The sequence below is a fragment of the Pseudopipra pipra genome, chromosome 20 (assembly GCF_036250125.1).
Source record: "Pseudopipra pipra isolate bDixPip1 chromosome 20, bDixPip1.hap1, whole genome shotgun sequence".
NCBI classification, from domain to species: Eukaryota; Metazoa; Chordata; class Aves; order Passeriformes; family Pipridae; genus Pseudopipra; species Pseudopipra pipra.
The window spans coordinates 6,701,798-6,720,668 of record NC_087568.1 but is presented as its reverse complement, the minus strand read 5'-3'; the positions used below and the strand labels follow the sequence as shown (position 1 = coordinate 6,720,668).

At 44.2% G+C, this 18,871-nt stretch overlaps 1 long non-coding RNA gene across 1 annotated transcript; it reads left to right on the top strand.

Annotated features, from left to right (window-relative positions):
* Positions 1-5,211: 5,211 nt before the first annotated feature.
* On the top strand, positions 5,212-6,738 carry LOC135424980 (uncharacterized). The gene is made up of 2 exons (XR_010435444.1): positions 5,212-5,412; positions 6,420-6,738. It is a non-coding gene; the product is annotated as an uncharacterized LOC135424980 (long non-coding RNA).
* The last annotated feature ends 12,133 nt before the right edge of the window (positions 6,739-18,871 follow it).

Genomic DNA, 18,871 nt, shown 5'->3' with positions numbered 1-18,871 from the left:
GCCCAATAATAATTCTTTTTCCTCTGCTGTACGCTGTATAAATGCAATCCCTGCATTATTATGTTGAAGCTGGGAACCTCTAAGCAATTACTTCCCAGCACATTAGTGTCCATGTACTAAATGCTAAAGTGTTTATTCAGTGCATTGCAGGATCAGGTTATTGCTGAGTCTGTCCATCATGCCCAGAAATTATTGCTATAAGTGCTTTAAGAGCATGGCCAGTACAATGGAGATATAACCCTGCTGAAGGACTGCAGTACTTCTATTTAGAGAGAGGGAAAAAAAGGCTGCAAAAGTGTTCAGATGCACAAAATCTCATCATCAAACGCACATCGCTGTAGGAACCAAAAAAAAAAAAGGAGAGAGACACAAACAACTTTATACTGAAATTGAGTGGAAATTGGAATAGTGAAGGAAATATGCTTTCTTTTTCAATTCCAGATGCTCATGCAGTCTTTTGCCTGGGATTAAGAGGTCACTTATTGCAGCCTTAAAGGATAAGGACTGGGCTAGATAGGAGAATCAGCAGCTGTTTATTCTGTAAATGTTTGAATATGAATCAGGTCTTCCTTTTCAGAGCTTTGCTTATTACTTTTATTTACCAGGATAATATCAGAAGTCTAATTAATTCTCCCTACCTCTTTCAATTCTCAGTGTCTCAGTGCTTCAGCAAAGCTGGAACCCTTTAGAGCTTTCTATCTATTGAATGAAATATCCTTGTTTATAAGGATGGCTATGTCTTCATCTTTTCAGCTGAGATTGCCTTAAAATGTACTAGTGCAGAGCACGGAGATAATGCTGGGGGAATAATAACTTCTTTTTTTCTTTCTTTTTGCATTTGGTTATCAACTGGTGGTTTATTTCTGTAATCGTCTTTATCAGAGTCCTTGCTGCACAGTGGTTAATATTCAGGAATGGTTATTATCTCTTTCAAAAGTTAGAAATATCAGCCTCAGAGAGACACACTGAGGTCTGGGGCCGTGAAGTGACTTCTCCAAAATCACCCAGGGAAGGATTTTAAGGAAGAGATACAACAGACTTAAATGTGATGCTCAGAAATCAGTGTCTAGTCCTGAAGTATTTCTGCAGGGTGAATTGCAGGGTGAATTGCCACCCAGTCTTTCTGGGGTGAATTGCCACTCTCCGGGGGTATTTCTGGAGGTGGCTCTTAGAATAAATGCATCTCTAAAAGTGCTAAAGTTGGGTGTAATGAGTCCCAGTTTACACCTCTGGGTTCTGCTGCAGTGATGAGGCCAGAGGAGCTGATTTGGGCTAAAACACAGGCTGGCACTAACAGGCCTTTGCTAATGCCCCATTTTGCCCTGTTTCAGCCCAGTTCCAGTCACCACCTTCCACAGACAAGGTGGGAGGAGGGCGGTTTCCCAGGAAAAAGAAGCCAACCAGCCTTTCCCCAAGCCTGCAGCAGACACTGTGCCACGCGGGGATGGTGCCAAGGGATGCTGTGCACATCCCAGGAGGAGGAGGATGGTGTGGTTGATGCTCAGGGTGATGTTTTCCCGGGTCAGATGCCAGGAATCACTGTAACCTTGAGCATCCCTGCTCTGAGATGAAGCCTCTGAAGCCCCCTCTGCTGTGACTGTGCTCTTTACACTGGGTCTCTCTCTCAGTACTCACATCCCGTCCTAGAAAGCTGCCACAATAACAGCCCTTATCTTGATGAGGGACTCGCTGTGCTGCTCTGGAGCACTGTAACAGTAATATCCTTACAAAAGTTCCTTCCCATCATCCAGCCCAAGGACAAATGAGATCTCCCTCTGTGTTAATTCAACAAGGATTTTGTTTATTTGTGATTATTTCTGTTGGTGACGCTTGTATTGCTGGAGTTTGTTGTTTGCTCACAGCACTCTCTCTGCTGCTAAAGCCTATTTTTTTTACATTTGACCTAAATGTTTCCATGTTTTAAAAGGTTTTAATTAATTCCTATTGACTCCTTTCAGATTCTAAGCAAAGTTTCCTCCTTCTTATGTCTTCAGTGCTCCCAAAATAGTTGTTCAGTAAAAATAGCTTATAATAACACTGTGACCAAAAGAGGTGCACGAGGGGCCCAGCCACTTCCTAAACACAGCACGAGGTGTTCTGAGTTGATTATGCATTCGTTATTGATAATTATTAATTATATGCCAGTTATTACACCACTCTCTTGTTTTATTGGCATGCTGTGCATTTCAGAGAGGTAGAAGCCATTCTAAGAGAAATGGGTGACATTAGCTCAGCACAATAATTAATAACTTTATGATAATGATGTATATCTATTTGGCATTGAACTCTGGAACACACAAGAAAGTCCTACACAAGCTTGTTCACACTGTGCCCGGTACATGAAGGGGTGACTTTGCCACTAAGGTTGGGCCACTTTTAGAGCCAAAAGGAGATGATAATTAGTCATCATTAATTAGTGGGCACTGGCCAGGCTTGGGCCTCTTGGAATTTTGGGGTTTGATGTTACACTTGGATTTTTGAGGGACTCCAAAGACACGTCTAAGCATACACAGCCAACTGGGCTCCCGTGAGCAGGCTTGATGTGCAAGAAATGCAAAGCAGGAAAGTTGTGTCCCTTCCCTGGTGTCTAAAGTTGGATAATTAAACAGAAATCACTTTGAAAAGCTTGTCCCTTTTTCTTCCACATCCCTTTAAGCACTTCAGTGCTGGAAACAACGTGGGAGCACAGCCTTGGCCATCAGGGTTCTCTTTCCCTTCATCCATCCAGAGCACCAGGACCATGGGGGTGATCCAAACCCCACCCAGACATACCACTGGCACACTGTGGGGAGCAGGGTCACTTGGGATCTACACCAGCACCCAAACCCTCCTCCTGACGTTTCTTTGGATCTGTTTTGATTTCCAGCCTCGGTGTTATTTGAATGTGCAGTGAGTAGCCTCTTGCTGGCAAATATGAGATGCTGATAGCTTCTGAAATCTATATCCCAGCCTCGAGATAACAAGACAACAAATTTTTTACATCCTGGGGGAAAAAAAAAAAAGTGACAGGCTGTTAGGGGAAGAGATCAAGATAGGTGTGAGCACGTGTCCCTGTCCCTCCATTCCCAAGTCAGTCGTTCCCTGAGCAGGGTGACATAATCGGGGTGATGGAAGTGTCCTATTTCCCACAGAGGGGACAGGAGGGAGGGGGCACAGCAGCACTGGGATTGATTTCCCTCTGCTGGAGCAATTACACTGCCAAACTGGCAAAAAATAAATAATAATAAATGACTAATAAACACCCCGTTTGAATCTTTAAATGAATATCGGATTTTAATTATAAAGGTTTAATTTTTAGAATGGAAAAGCTACTTTCGCACAATTACTGCGTGCAACTTTAATTAACTTTCAAGAACTTTCTCTTACTCAAAAAAAAATCTAATTAATAATACTTAGGGAATTATTAGCATAAAATAAGTCAAGGAAAGGGGTAGAGAAATATAAAACATATATTGTACAAAATTACTTGGGAGAAAGACTTGCTGATTCTAAAACCAAAGTCAAAGCTTCCAGCTTTCCTAATTTTGACCTATAAGGGACTTTTTTTTTTCCTTGGTGAAAGCATGAGAAAGACATGGGAATCATAAGATTTAGGACAGAAAACACAGTTACATTAATCAGCTGCTGCAGAGACCTGTAGGACTGGGAGAGGTGATCCCACCAAAGGTTCCTTTATTTGGGGGAAATATGACACTGGTAGACAGGATGGTTCCAGGGAGATAGTGAATGAAGGGCTAAGGAATGGTTTGGGAACCCACAGGATTGCTGCCCAAAGAGCCCTAAACCCAGCTGCAAAGCCAAGCCTTACTGGCCAGGCAGGAAAAGGCAGGGGAAGAGGCAAAGAGCTTGTTTGCCACCCACCAAGAGCTGGGAGGGTGGGCATGGAGGGGAGCTGCGAAATCCCAGTAAAGAAAACCTTCCTGGGGCACCACACAGCCCTCCAAAAGACAAACCTGGGGGACTACAGGGGTCTGTATATGCAAAATTGGCCAAGCAGAGCTGGCTCAGAGCAGGAAGGGGGACTGATACGATGCTCTGGAGCAGAGGTGTATTACTGCAGGAACCAAGAGGGAAATTAAGTCAGGGCACAAGGACACGGGGAGGGCAGCCTGTGGTGGAACTTGTTGCTTCAGTAATGGAACAACAGCGAGTGAGAGTCACTTCACAATAATATTTTGCCCAGGTCTTGTTCCAGCTGAGTTTTAAATTAACCAGTGGATACAGCTGTCAGCATTTCCTTTATGAGATTGCTCCAATACAAGAAATCCTCCACGGTCCAACCAGCGTGCTTGGAAATGTCTGTGTGTGAGTGTACAAAGGAGGCTGAGCCTGATAATCAACTGCTCTGCTAAAATGGCTTTGACTCAGCTAAATATATCCTGAATTAAACTGAGACCTAAACATCCTGGACACAGTGTCCTTTATGGTCAGCTCAGCCAGAGCAACCTCCCCCTTCCACCTCCCTTCAGGGAGGGGAGAAAGGATGGAAACCCAAAGGTTTGAAGCTTTCCTTCGCTTCAGGGAGGGGAAATGGAGGTTTGCAGCCCCTTCTCCTAATGAGCTCTCTGGCCAGTTTAGCTGAAAAATAAATCAATGAGGAGGAACAAAGTACCTGGAACAGAAAGAGTAAAACTTTCAACTGGGGACCTGCCTGAAGACCCCAAGGGCAGAAACATCCTGCTTCTTTGCATGCTACTTTTGCAGCCAGCCCACGGGCTGTCAGCAGACAGTGGCTGAGGGCACAGCAAGGGATAAATCCTCCACCTTCCTCTTCCTCCTTGCCTGGCCAGCAGGCAGGCAGCCTCAGGGCAGATCACTGACATTGCCCCAGCAGGTCTATCACTGTCATCCCAGGCTCAGGCAGCCCAGGTCCTGTGTCACCTGGCTGCTGGTGTCTGGTTTTTTCTGAAGCAGGACTGGCTGGACTGGACCTGTTGATCCCTGGTTGGAAGAGGTTGTGTTGTTGGGACTCCGTAGCTTCTGGCCAAGAGATTTCTGTGATGTTTACCCAGTACTGCCACCCTCCCTCCTGTAACACATTCCACGTGCATTCAGCATTTATAGAAAACATCTGTTGTGGTGTCCAGGACTCAGATTTCCCTTCTTTGCTCTTCTCTCCTTTTGTATTTCAAAGGGTCTGTCTGTGAAGCCCAGCAGCACAGGGCTGTAGCTTCCAGGATCTGTTGTCACAAAGCCAGACAGGGAAGCAGGAAATCCACAGTGTGCCTGGAACCCTGGGCTCATGTCAGAGAGCCAGACATGCAGCAAGCCCTAAGGGCTCACCCACAAACCCAAGAGTTTGTCTGGGATAACTTTAAACCACTTAGCCTGGGTTTTATTCCCTGCATTGAGAGCCATCATCCCAAGGGGATAATTTGGAGCTCCCTCAGGTGTAACACCACATTAAGAAAGGTGAGTGTGGTGTGTGGATGCCCTACAGCCACAAAGGGGAGGAAGATTAGGGAGGCAGAGAGAGGAAAGCATCGATTTGAGCAAGTTCACATTTAAATCACTATAAAACATGGTGTGGTCCAGAGCCCCCAGGTGCACAGGACACACTCTGGACCACATTTAACTTGCTCCTCTAGCAGGCTGGGAACCCAAAGGTGTGCTTTTCTCTGGAACTATGATAACATGTCACAAAATACAAGGCTTTTGTATTCCAAGTAATTTTACTTGGCAAGAAAAGAAATCACCCCGAGCTCTTGAAAAACAACTGCCACAACACCAAAAAAAAAAGAAAAAAAAAAAAAAAGAAAAAAAAAGGAATAAAAAAAAAAGAACACCCAAATGAGTTTAGATTCTCACATCCCTGCTAGGATGTTCCAAATATAACCACAAAACACAGTTCTTAAGCCTGTATTTATTACTACACAAATCTAGTTTAAAAACAGCTCTACAGGGGTTTTTGTTTAGCTGTAGTACCAGATCAGAGAGAAAAGGACACTCGTGCCAGCAGAACTGTAAGGCTGCACTGACCTCCAGTGGAATTGGGAGAAATATTCCGGTTGTAGAGGCTTCTTCACAGCCCTGTGAAGCCAAAAGTTGCCTTGTTTAGAGCTTTACAAAGGCACCAAATTCATATAGGGATCAGGGAATTTATTACAGATTACTGTATACTTAGGATAAATAAGTTAAAGTACTGTAAGGGGATTTGTTTGGAATAACGCTTCCAGTCTAAGTCTGGCTTCATCAAATTCAAGCTTAAATATGCAGGTATTAAATAGAGCTTTACAAAATCAATCAGCCTGAGGGGTTTTTAATTGATTGAGGAGCAATTTTTCCTCCCCTTTTCCGCTGCAGAGAATTGTTAAAGGTGGTTAATTTCGGTTTTCCCACCTGAAAAACCTTTTTCCTTTTGGTTTGGTCACCTAATGAAGAAACTCTAATGACAGTCGGTGTGTGACATTTCCTCTCAGCGCTTAGGAGGAGTTTTTCAAGGTCGGACAAAGGTGATCAAACAAGAGAGTGGCACTTCTCAGTCAGAGTGGGAATGATTGATCTTCCCATCAGATTTTAGAGCTGCACCGCTTGACATCGTGTCCTTTCATGTCCTGATCAAAGAAGCTCATGGCACGCCCAAGGTATTCTCCAGAGTGCCTTCACTGAAGAATTCCAAGGTCAACTGAAGGAAAATGTGGCATCTTCTTCCCTGGCAACCTCTGGCCCTGGTGGTTCCACATCGGCTGCTTCAGGAGCTGCACGTACTCAAAATAAAAAGGCTGACACTGGCACAAACAGCTCACAGAGTGAGGGTTAGAGAAACAGTTCTCCTGTGCTAAAAGACAACCTCAGCTGAAAACAGTCCCTTTCCCCTGGAACAGCTAGAGGGCCCTTCCAGGTTGTTCAAGAGTTTTCTCTGAAGAGCAATTAGAGAACTATTGTTCAAAGTGTGCTCAACAAGGAGGCATGAGGACTTCAAAGGGAAGAGGCAGAGATTGATAAAGCCACTCCAGAAACAAGCAGGGGGGAGTCAGACAGGCAAGGGGACCTGAAAGAAGGAGAACAAGAGAAATTAAGGCAGTGCTCTGGAGTTGGGGCTTTTCGTTGTGTTTTTTTGGGGGTGTTTGTTTGTTTGTCTTTTGGTTTTGGGGTTTTTTTTTTGTTCATTGGTTGTTTTAGGGGAGTTGAAGGGGGGTTGTGGCTTTGGGGTTTTTTTGGGGGAGGGTATTTTATTGGCTTGGAGGGAGTATTTTGGGGGATTGGGGTTTTTTTGAGAGGAAGATTTAAATATTTCCACTCAAAACAGTCAAATGAAGTGAAGCAAAATGTTTTGGCTTCCCATTGTTTAACCTTATTTAACCTGCTTCCAAGTCCTTCATCCCAACCATCCTTTAAACTTAGGCCAGATTTTAAATTCAAATTGCAGTTGGAGGAGTGGAAGAGTTTGATTTCCTAAATGGCCTCCCAAGGTCTTTCATGGCATTTGCTCTGCACCTGCCTACATCCCCTGTGTGTGACAAGAAGTAAGAAGCAAGAATGCAGGAGGCACAAAGGCAGGGGGTCATCCACTGCCTCACACCTCACCATGTCAAACCTTGTTTTGACTCAGAATCATGTCACTTAGCACTTGTTCTCCCAGGACACAAGGATTTTTAAAAATCCCACTCATTTTTCATGTCCTGCTTAGACTGTAACTCGTGTGAAGCAAGTGAAGTCATGTTCCATGTTTAGGTGCTCCATGACTTGGTTTCTACTCTACCACTGACACACAAATCCTCAGGATGCACACAGATGTGATCACACAAGTCCATACACACAAGGAAAACCCAATATTTCCTTGCTGGAGTGGCAGGAGTGGAGGTGTATTTCTTTGGTTTAGATTTTGGAAGTGTGTTTTCTGATATTTTACAGCAAAGGAATCAGATACAAAACCTGCCTCAGGAAAACTGAGGACATGGGAAATTCCAGCCCAAATCTTGCCAAAGTTTGGCAAAATTATAATTGACTGCCAACAGTGCTTTCCTAATGAGAGCTGCAGGGTGATTTCAGTAAGTACAAATACCACTCCTCTGTATAAACAGCAAGGAATATCATCTAAGATATATCCCAAACTATTTAAATACATAATGATTTTGGTTTTGTCAAAGACTCTGATCCACCTCTAACATGGTCTTCAAGGGATATTTTTAGCCCCCTCACAAGCAATAAAAACTTTCAGATGAGATTTCCTGATGTTGGTGCTATCACAGAGCAGAAGAGAAATGCACAGCAGGTGAAGGGACAGCGTGTCTGTAACACACTGTGTCCTTACTGGGTTTTTTTGTTCAACAGGCAGTTTTTGTTGTTGCAATAGGATCAGTCCAGCTGTGACTTTTCATATAAATCCTCCCCACGTGGCCAGAGCAGCTTGAAACACCTTCTTTCCACTCTGGATATAAACCCAGTTGCACTGGAAAGGCCCCATGGATGGGTGAAGTCCCATTGAATGGTCTAAGAGGGAGGAACTCCTGGATGTCCTTGGAAGCTGCCAAGTTTTAATGCCTGTGGTGTATTATTTCCTTGGGAATGCATGAAAAATGTCAGTTAGTGAAGCAAAGAGATGGCACCTTTGAAAAATAAAAGCAAAAAAAAAAAAAAAGGAGGAAAAATATCTAATTTACCTCCTGATGATGATTCTCTTTGGAGCTTCCAGGACCCACAATTTCTAATTGAAGCCAGAAGTGCATAAGCAGAATAATTTGGGGTGCAATTTACCTCTGCACAGAAATGTGGTGGATGGTAGAGGTAGTTTTGCTGTTTCAGGACCCAAGTTCCGAGTTTGGTGGGTCCAGGGTGTGATTTGGATCCAGGTGCTGCCTCTCCCACCCACAGCATGTGCAGCCCTGGACACACCAGGGCTGCTGCTCTCGGATGGGAGCTCAGTTCAAAGGCATTGCCTCGACTTGTACTCACTTCTCAGAAGGGAAAACATTCCTGCTTTTAATCCACTGCCACTCTTTTAATATTTCCTTGCACTCTCATTGTAATGCAGCGAGTGTAGCTGGTTTATATAATCTATCATATCTTAATTAAAAGGTCTGCAGCTTTCCCTTGGACTTTGTTCATTTTGGTTTAGTATCACCAAACTAAAGTGATTGGACATTATTGAAAAAACATGTCTTGATGGCACTGAACCAAGACTCCTGACAAAAATGTTGGCAGCAAACTTCGCAAGTGTGACCGTTCATCACGCTTTGCAATAGTTATTTATTTCAAAATGTCAGAATTTTCCACAGATCAGAAATTCCCATTCCCTTCTCTCTCTATTACCAAGTGCCTCAGCCTACACCCAAACACTCAGGCACTGAGCCCATAGGAATGCAGAGATCAGCAAGATGTGCCAAGTGCTACTGAAAGGATAAACAAAGTAACTCAAATTATTCTTACAAAGCAGAAAAATACGGATGTAATTTTATAAAACTATTTGCTGAGTGTTGAACAGTGAGACAAGCCCTCCAGCCCCAGTGTATAACATCTCAATTATGCAAGCCCCAGATTCATTATTCCCACTTTGATGCTGTACTGCACACACACAGTGCTGTAATTCCCTCTGTCACGTGGCATTACATTAATTCTTAGTTTGTCATGGAAAGCAGTATTTTTGGGATGGACACTTGACCTGTCAATTAGTAGGATGTGTATGTTGAAAAAATGTGGGAGAAGACTACATTAGAAAAATATTTTCTCCCTACTAAAAGGCACGTGGATTTTTTATTTACTTCTCATCTGATTTACCACTTTAAAATCAAAGTGTTACTTCCAGGGCCTCAGTTATCAATACCAGGCTGAGGAGTAGAATATATTGAATTCTCTACCAGTTCATGGTCTTCAAATCCAAGGGTGGACTCTTTTAAATAAATCTGTTGTCAAGGTTTCCATGTCAATGCAGAGCTGTGGGATGCTGTTTCTGTGGTCTGGTTACTTGTTCAGACTGGACTTTCAGGACAGTCCTTTGCCACCGTAAAAGCTCTTCTGGGAACTGGCAGAAGTGTCCACAGCTTCAGTGACCTTTAGGATAACAGCTAAGACTATTTATAGGCAACAAATTTCACTTGCAGTCACATCAGAAATCTAATTCAAAGGATTAGATCACCCCATCAGAGAGCTAAGACAATATCCTGCCACGTATTCCCCATCAAGAGCAATCAGCACAGCTCTGAATTTTGTGACTGTTTATAACAAACTGCCCATAAACAACCTGCAGACCCAGGCAGGAACTTCAGATAACAAATGAATCTGAGCAAATCTCAGCAACAGCTCCTGGACAACTGGTGAACAGAGAGGAAACTAAATTAATCAGATAAATGACTTGCTCAGCTCAGGTAGAAAATGTCAAACACTTCAAAACTAACCTTTTGGCAGCAGGATTGCTCTTCCCGGATCTATTTAAGATTTCTGCCTTTTGCATTTGTCAACAGTGCTGGGAAGTGAGTGGGTTTCAGGGAGGGTTATGTGTCATGCTGGACACGTAGGCACAGCCCCTCAACTACCTGCAGTGAGTGTGCAAACCCCACACACTGCCTGGAAAGCCAAGTGCTGTTTCCTGGGATGAGGGGAAACACTTCTATGCAGTTCACAGCTAAGCCTGGGCACAGTATTTCTGTCTGAACTGATTTTCCTCCAAAAAGCTGTTTTTCTAAGGGATCTTTCAGTGAGATTTATCTGTTCTCTGGAAATATTAACTCTGTATTTAGAAATTAGGCTCCAATTTAATTTTTCTTGCCGGAAGTTGGAGTATTTTTATTCTGATAGGTTGTTGCAGCGCCAAGGAGAGTGATAGCCCAGCTGGCTTCTGCTGCCTCTCCCTGTGGTCACAGGGATCCCCAGCCAAGCCTTGGCTTCCACCCTGGCACGTGCCAGACCCTGGGTGTGCTCCCACCCCTGCCACAGCCCTGAGATGCCCTCTAGGACTGGGTACCCATTCAGAGAATTTTTCTGTTGCTGGTTGTTGGAGCCAAACCACACTTGCTGTAAGCCAAGAGAGCAATGCTGGAATGACTGTGGCTTTCAGCCAAAAAAAAAAAAAACACAACCCAAAACCCACACAAAAAAAACCCCACGAGAAAACCTTTCTGTATTTATATAGACACTATTAAGAAAAAAATAAATAAAAAATAAAAAAGGTTTTACAAAAGGAGAAGCAGCATTTAGGAGATTATAGGTGCACATCCATCTTGTTTCGTTTCAAACCTAATCTCCAGAAGCAAAATTCCCCCTCTTCCATAGGATCAGGGTAAGGTCCCTGCAACAAGCAAATCCTCTCTTCCCTTGTGCCCAGGGTGAGCAAAGGGCAGTACTCTTTATTCAGGGAGTTGCTACCAAAAATGTCAAGAAAATATACAAAAAGTGGTAAGTCTGGAAGGACCCTGGTAGGTCTCACCAGCTTTCCACTGACACTTGGTAGGATTGAGTTTAGAAGACCAATTTGAAGGAGACATAAAGGTATATAAAGGCTTTTATGCCCAAAGTAAAACCACAGTTTGCTGATAATTTACACCAAGCCAGCAAACAGGTGAGAAAATTCCTGTCTACTTTCTCACACTTCTGGAAACATCAGGTTCCAAAACAACCCAGACCTTTTCTCAGAAATCATGTGCACCTCATTTTATGGGCATGTTTAAGTTACACTGAGGCTTTGCTGAATCAGAGCTTTGATTCCCACCTAACTGGCAGGATCATGGGCTGTCTCCAGTTGGAAGGGACCCGTAGGGACCATGGGTCACTGCTCCAGGTGGATCCACCTCATTACACTCCGTGCACTGTCAGGTCTGCAGCACACTGAATGGTCTCAGGGGTGTTTGGAGTGGAGTTGTCTCTTTACTAGGTTGAAGTGCAGGGTGTTCAGTGTTTATTGTGTTCTCAACAAAGTCTGTTATCAGCCAGTTTGAAGTTTGTTGCTATCTCCCACCGTCTTAGACTAATCACAGTAATGAAGGCATTGAGCAGAGCCCTTCTCAGGTGGCATTTACCATTGTTTGCTGCAGATAACATAAAGCTTTCTGATTACAGTCGGCTTTTATCACTTCAGAGCAAATCTACTCCACTGAAATGTGCTAATAAAACCCACGGAAGCAACAAACTGGAAAGAAGTGTTACAGCAATAAAGGAACATGAGGGAAAACGTACAGCTTTTGCCACTGTTATCATTTTCAATTTATTAAGATCTAACCATTTTTGTAATATGCTGCTATTGCTGGGGGTTAATTTAATCTTCTCTAATACCAGGCTCCAGTCAGTTTTCAGTGTCAATTTAGATGTAATGCATATTTCTGCATTACAATCAGAGAAACACCCTCCGTGGCCCCGTGACCATATGGTTTCAGCAATCCGAGTGTAAATGTCCAGCACTTTACACATCTATTTATCTCCAGCTTTTAAACACCCAAATCCCAGAAAGGATCTTTGGTGCTGTGGCTCTGAGGACAGTCTGAGGGCTACTGGCTGCCACAGGGAAGCCCTGAGACCCATCCTCCTGTGCTCCCATCAGAAAACCTCCCCTGCTCTGCTGCCTCTCACTGCAAAGGGCCCCAGAAGCTGGGTAGAAAACTGCTGAGTAAACCCTGAGATCTTCCTTCAATCTTTGCTGAAGGTAGCAGTTGTTTTGTGTGCATAAGGGTAATGCAAAACCCAGTGAAGGTTTTATGTTGCCACTGAGGTGGCTAAAGAAAGCAGATGGAGCAGCAATTTACATAGAGGAGGAAAAGTTGGATTCAAATATTTGTGTCAGTGCAGGATAAGGACAATCAATGTCCTCCATATCTGCACACAGGAGATAGGGTACATAGAGACCTCGTCTCTACAAATCACACAAAATAAATAGTACCAAACTTTGTGTCTGCTTTGTATGAGATACACTGACCTGGCCAAGATTTCAATCTGTGTCTTTGTGTCCATGTCACCCCTTGCAAATTAAGGACATCAAACTTCATCCAGACCCCTCCTCCCCAGTGGATACCTTCCATCCAGCCCTGCTGTCCTATCATCTCTTGTGCTGTTGTCTTTTTCTCTTTTGATGTGCTTCTGTGCAGTTAATGCACAGCCAACAGGAGCAGGAGTGGAAAAGCAAGTTAGTAGAACACACTTCCCTTCTTTGGAGCCTTGTAGGCTTCTGGATTTCGGTGAACATTGTTGAGCCTCTGTGGGCAGAGACTGCACATGCTTGGAACCATTAACATCTTCATGTCCATCATGGGGCAATGTGATTCACAACCCGCCTCCTGGTTCGTGAAAACCTCTTGGCTTTTCTTCCAGCCTTTGCTTTGTTCCCTTAGTGGAGATGTTTTAAAGAAGGGAGAAGAAACGGGGATTAAAGAGGAGATGTGGGAACATCCAAAAGACCTCATCTCAAGAGACACACAGGAGGCTTGAGAGGCTGACCAAGGAGCACCATGTAGCAGGAAACACCAAGGCAAGAGATTTGATCTGTGGCAGTGCTGCCCTGTGTGCCTGCAGATATTCAAGGGCAGAGTGGTTACAGTCTCTGTTCATCCCCACCCTGCCCCTGTCCCAGTAGCCCAAAGCTCTGGTATCACAAATAAGCTCAGCCTTACAAAACTGACTCCCTCTGTCCTAACAGAGCAGATGGAAAAGCTGAACCTTCAAAAGATCAAGTGATTTAGCAAGGTCATGCAAGACAGAAGGGGCAGATATTTAATTTTAACCTAAAAAACTCACCTTCTCCTCTCTGGACTCTAATGAGAGCCCCAAATGTGGAGCCAGGGACATCAGAGCTACTAAATGGAGAGGCAACGTGTCTGCAGCGTTGTGTCAAAACCCTTGTGCAGAGATCACACGTAGTTCAGGCACCTCTAAGAGAGGCCATGCAAGATCTAGCAGGCAATTAATGAGACTTTCAATGCAGTGGGTAAATTAGGTGCCAGCAGAGAGCCTTCAAGCTTCCTAGAGGGCTTGGAGTGAGTGAGAGGGGTGGAGGGAGAACTGCAACACACAGGGAAGGACGAAAGGTGTGCTACCCCTTCTCTCACCCTCACAGCTCTTGGCACAAGCATTCACATCCCTGTGCTGTTTAATCCCAGGAGAGGCTGCAGGATGCTGTTTGTGTGGCTGCAGTGACAACGAGTGATGTGCTGTGCAGGGCTGGACTGTGCTACACAGGGTTGTGTTCAGTGAATAGAGTGAAGGAAATATGATCACCTCTGAATCTCCATGGCTGAGACTGGGAGAGAGCAGGGAATGGCAGAGCATTCAAAGGCTGTGAGGGTGTGTGTCTTGCTTAGGGCATGCTAAAAGGCACTGCTTACTGCTGAATCAAGATTTCCTCTTGAGCTCACTCCAGTGGCTTTCCCGTGTTTGCCTCAAGCCACCAGGCAGCTATCAGGGTCATTCCTAACAGGACATCTTCATCCTCCCTCTCACAAGTGCCTCAGCACTGCAGCTGAGGCTGTGTGGGGTGGGCAGGGCAGCCCAGGGGGGCTGGAAATGTTCGAGCAGCCCCACAAGAGGAACCCCAGGTACAGAGAAGTGCAGGCAAAAAGCCAGAGGTGGACTGGATCAACTCCTCCTCAGCTCTGTGCTGCAAAGCCCAGGTGGAGAAGGGGCACAGAGGGCACGTGTGTCCCCTCACTTCAGTTCCCCAGCAAGAAGCAGCTCAGGAGTTGCATTGTGAGCAACTAATGAGATTAATGCAAATGGGTACAGTGAGTTACACAACATATAGATGCCCTTCACACAATGACGGACACCTTCTGCTACAGTTCAGTTTTCCAGCAATCATCAGTAGCACTAATAATAATTAAATCTCAGAGGCTGTAATGAATAATACATAGCAGCATTCTGGTAGCAAAACAAAAACACTTTAAAAGATTTTCTCCTAAGCCACCATCAGTGCTTATTTGTCGCAATGATTTATTTTTTTCTGATGTATTAAGCACCTTTAAAGCTTGTGGTATTGAAACACAGATAGCACTGAGTCACAAAAAAAAAAAATCCTGGAAACAATTTAAAGAAAAGCAGGTGCCACTAAGCTGATCATTTTTGTTTGAGTGTAACCAGCAGAGATGAGCAGAGTCACAGCTCAAACTGGAGCAATGGACAGGAATGTGGGGGGCTGAGGGGAGTCTGAGCATAGCAGGGTTTGAATTCTGCTGTGTGACCTTGGGCACATCGATTAGGGATGAAATTCATCTCTTTCTGAAGTCAGACATCCTGCTGAAGCTGATCAGTGAGGCTCTCAAAGCCAAGGAGAGGACAGGACTGCAAAGAGTAGCACCTTCCAGGAGGGTTTCAGTGGCTTTTGGTGGCTGTAGAGATTTGGGCCAGTGTTCCCTCTGTAGGTATCCAAAGGCATCAGTCAGGTCCAAACAACTGCTGCTGGACACCAGTCCTGCTCCAGTGACAATCCTGCAAGCAAATAAAAGTACTTTTTCCAAGAGAGCATCCCCTGTTCCCAAAACTGCAAATGACAGGATTGTTCCCTGTCACTGCTGGATCTGCAGAGCTGGAGGAGAAAAATGACCGTGTCAAATGCCTCTATTTACTCCAGCATGTGACAATTTGGTCACTTGGAGAGGCCTCCAAAGGACCATCACTTACAAAGTGGGCTTGTAGCACAGGGGTTACTCAAGGAGAAGAGTACCTGAAGACCAGAGATGGAGCTGGTACAACAGAGCCCTGACAGCTCTAACACATCTTCACTGCTCGTGCAGCCACTCACAGAGCCTACATCCAAGTCCTCTGGTGGATGCCAGGAGGCTTCACAGAAGGTCAACCAAAAGCAAATATTAATGTGAACCTGATCTGGAGAGCAGAGAAGGGATGATTTTCCTCTCTGATACTGGATAAGACAGCAGAATAGCCCACCAAAAGGAGCAACTGGTGTAATCAGTTTAATCAGATATTACAGGGATAAGCACAAGATAAATAACCCGATACCACAGCCACGAGCACGGCATGAATAACACAATACCCGAGCAATGAGCTCAACATAAATAACCCAACACTGAGCAGTGAGCTCAGTATAAATAATCCAATACCATGGTGATTAGCTTAGCATGAACACTGCGATACCACAGCAATTAGCCCGGCGTAAATAACCCAAAATCCCGACAGTCAGCATGGCGTGGAAAATTGTGTCCCACACCAACAACCACAGCACAGCTAAGGCAGAAAGAAGACAACAAGAAGAGCACTGATATGTGTTTATTACTACAGTTACAGGTTTATACCTGCTTTGGAGCACTCCCAGCTCGTCCTCATGCAGGCAGCAAAGTTAACCCCTGCAGCCACTCAAAAAATCAGGTTTATGGGCTGCATACATTGTGTTCTGGAGGGAGGAAAAATCAGTGGAGGGAACGAGGGGGGTTTGGGGAATTTTTCAGCAGGTGGGATAATCCAGGTATGCAGGCAGTATTCTCAAAAACACTCACTGGTTCTCCAGTGCTGCTCCCAACAAAGTCAGCTCAGCAGCAGGACATGGGTGAATGGCTCCAAACTGAGGGAAAGTAGGCTTAGACTGGATATTAGAAATAAATTCTTCCCTGTGAGGGTGGGGAGGCCCTGGCACAGGTTGCCCAGAGAAGCTGCAGCTGCCCCATCCTTGGAAGTGTCCAAGGCCAGGTTGGATGGGGCTTGGAGCAACCTGGGCTAGTGGAAGGTGTCCCTGCCCATGGCAGGGGGTGGAACAAGATGATCTTCGAGGTCCCTTCCCACCCAAACCACTCTCTGACTCCATGAAGTGAGGAGGGAGCATCCCCCAGAGGCCCCAGTGCCTGGTGGGCAGCAGCTGGTGCACGGGATGCAGGTGATGGGGAAGGATGGGTGAGGTGAGGCTGGAGCTCAGTTCTTCCCTCTGGGGCTCCCTGTGGAAACAGTGCCATGAATCCACCTGCTGACACTCCCAAATCCTCCTCCAAGGATGAATCTGGCAGTGTTACCACCCAGAGCCCACTTAATGTACAAATGCTGCATTTATATGTAAGTCACAAATACATCTTTTAATGCACTCTTAAAAAGCAGAAGCATAATTACTAAGGTCAATATATAATGTTTATTTCCTTTATAATAGACATTATAATTTCACTTTAGGGAAAAGAAACTGTATGCATAAAAATAATGACAAATATTAAAGTCACCAAAATAATGGAACCAGATCACTCTACTAATCCTAAATTTAAATGCATTAACGATCCCTGTAACATTAAAGGTCTGATAAGCCAAATTAGGTTTCTTGTAAGCATAATTAATCTTCTTTTTCAATGAAGATATTACAAGGGAGTTAATTTGAATCCCAAAGGCATTTCTAAAATTGAATTATATAGATAAAGCAAATATTTGACCTTTTACTGATAATTACTATAAAAAATCAACATGCAAATGAAGCTTATAAAAACCTCTCCTGAAAATGGTATTATTGGGGTAATAAAATCTTCTATAACCAACCCCTCCAATCATTTGATGCCTTAAAAGACAGGTAGCCCCTACCTTAATCTACAATTTGAGAGTATTAAATTACAATAGTGAGGTCTATGTTTATTAACAAATAATTGAATGGAATAAAATACAAATGATTATGTCAAGTGCAAGGATTATCTGGTTTCATTCATAGGTCATTAAATTTAAAAGACTTCTGGTGTTGGTTCACCTTCTCCTCTGAAATTATTTTTTAGTGTCATTAAAAGAAGGTGATATTTATTGATTTAAATTACCCTCTGATTGGAAGAGGCTTTTTCATGGCACTGAATCAGGCTATTTTTGAAGAAAATTTTTATTCAATTCAGTGGAAACAGCATTTACTTCATTACAAGCTGAAGCTCCCAAAATCTCACACGCCTGGAGACTCATTGCATGAGTTTAGGGTTAGGAAGGTGCCCCAGGGTCTCTGATGGTGAGCATGGTACACTCTGACTGCTGGGATTTGAAGGTTAGAACTGCAGGTCATCAAACAAGTAACAAGATCATCCAAGAAAAGCCTTTTTTTCCCAAGGTTTTGAGTTAAAATGGAGGTTACTAATTTCCAGGGCATCATTTCCATGGATGTTCCCCAGCCTTGGAGCTTGGTGAGCAGAGGAAAAGCACTGAACTTCTCACAGCTGGGTCACTATGGTTGGTCAGGGGTTTTATTAGCTGGAAAAGGAATGTAGAAGAGTTGATCCTTGTCACTAAAGCCTCAGTTGATACAACAGCTAGGTTGAAATTAAACCTCAATGTCACCCATAAAAACAGCAAGTTTCCTGTTAGCCAAACTTTTGGCACGTGGACAGGCCTGGAAGTAAAGGAAAATATTTCTCATACTTAAGGTTGTTCCATTCAGCCCACCTTTGAGGCCCAACAAAGCACTGGAACAGAACTAAAGCTCATATTGTAACAATTTTGCCACTTGTTTTCTTGCTAAATTGAGGACTTTTGTCCCCAAACTGCCAATCGAGGACCTCTCACAAGCAGAAAACGCTTTAAAATTTATAAGGAGGAAGAACTGCTCACTGCCCCTGGCTGCTGTTTAAGGTCTAAAAGCCACCTATGACACAGTCAGCTCCAACAGCCAGAGCTGGTGAATCACTTTGGGTTGGCTCACTGGCCCTGCTGTCCAGCATTTCAGAGCCTGGAGCCAACAAAGCTCCTCAGCCCCTTTGGCTCTTTTGAAACATCTCCCTGGGACACACCACTGATTTTGTTCAGGTCTGGTTTTGAGTTAAACAGCCCTGGTGGAAGATGGTCTCCACTGGCAATTTTACTCTGTTCAAGGTCACGGGAAGCCTGCAGAGAAGCATCATTCCTTTATTGAGAGACTTTTGCCAGGCAACATTAGCCAGTCTATTCTATCTCAAGCCCTTAGCCTTTAGATATAATTGCTTTATTAAATGTCACAAATGCTCATTTGAGTTAGATGGTGTCTGTCTCTCTCTCTCAAAAAGAGAGAATCTTAATTTAGACA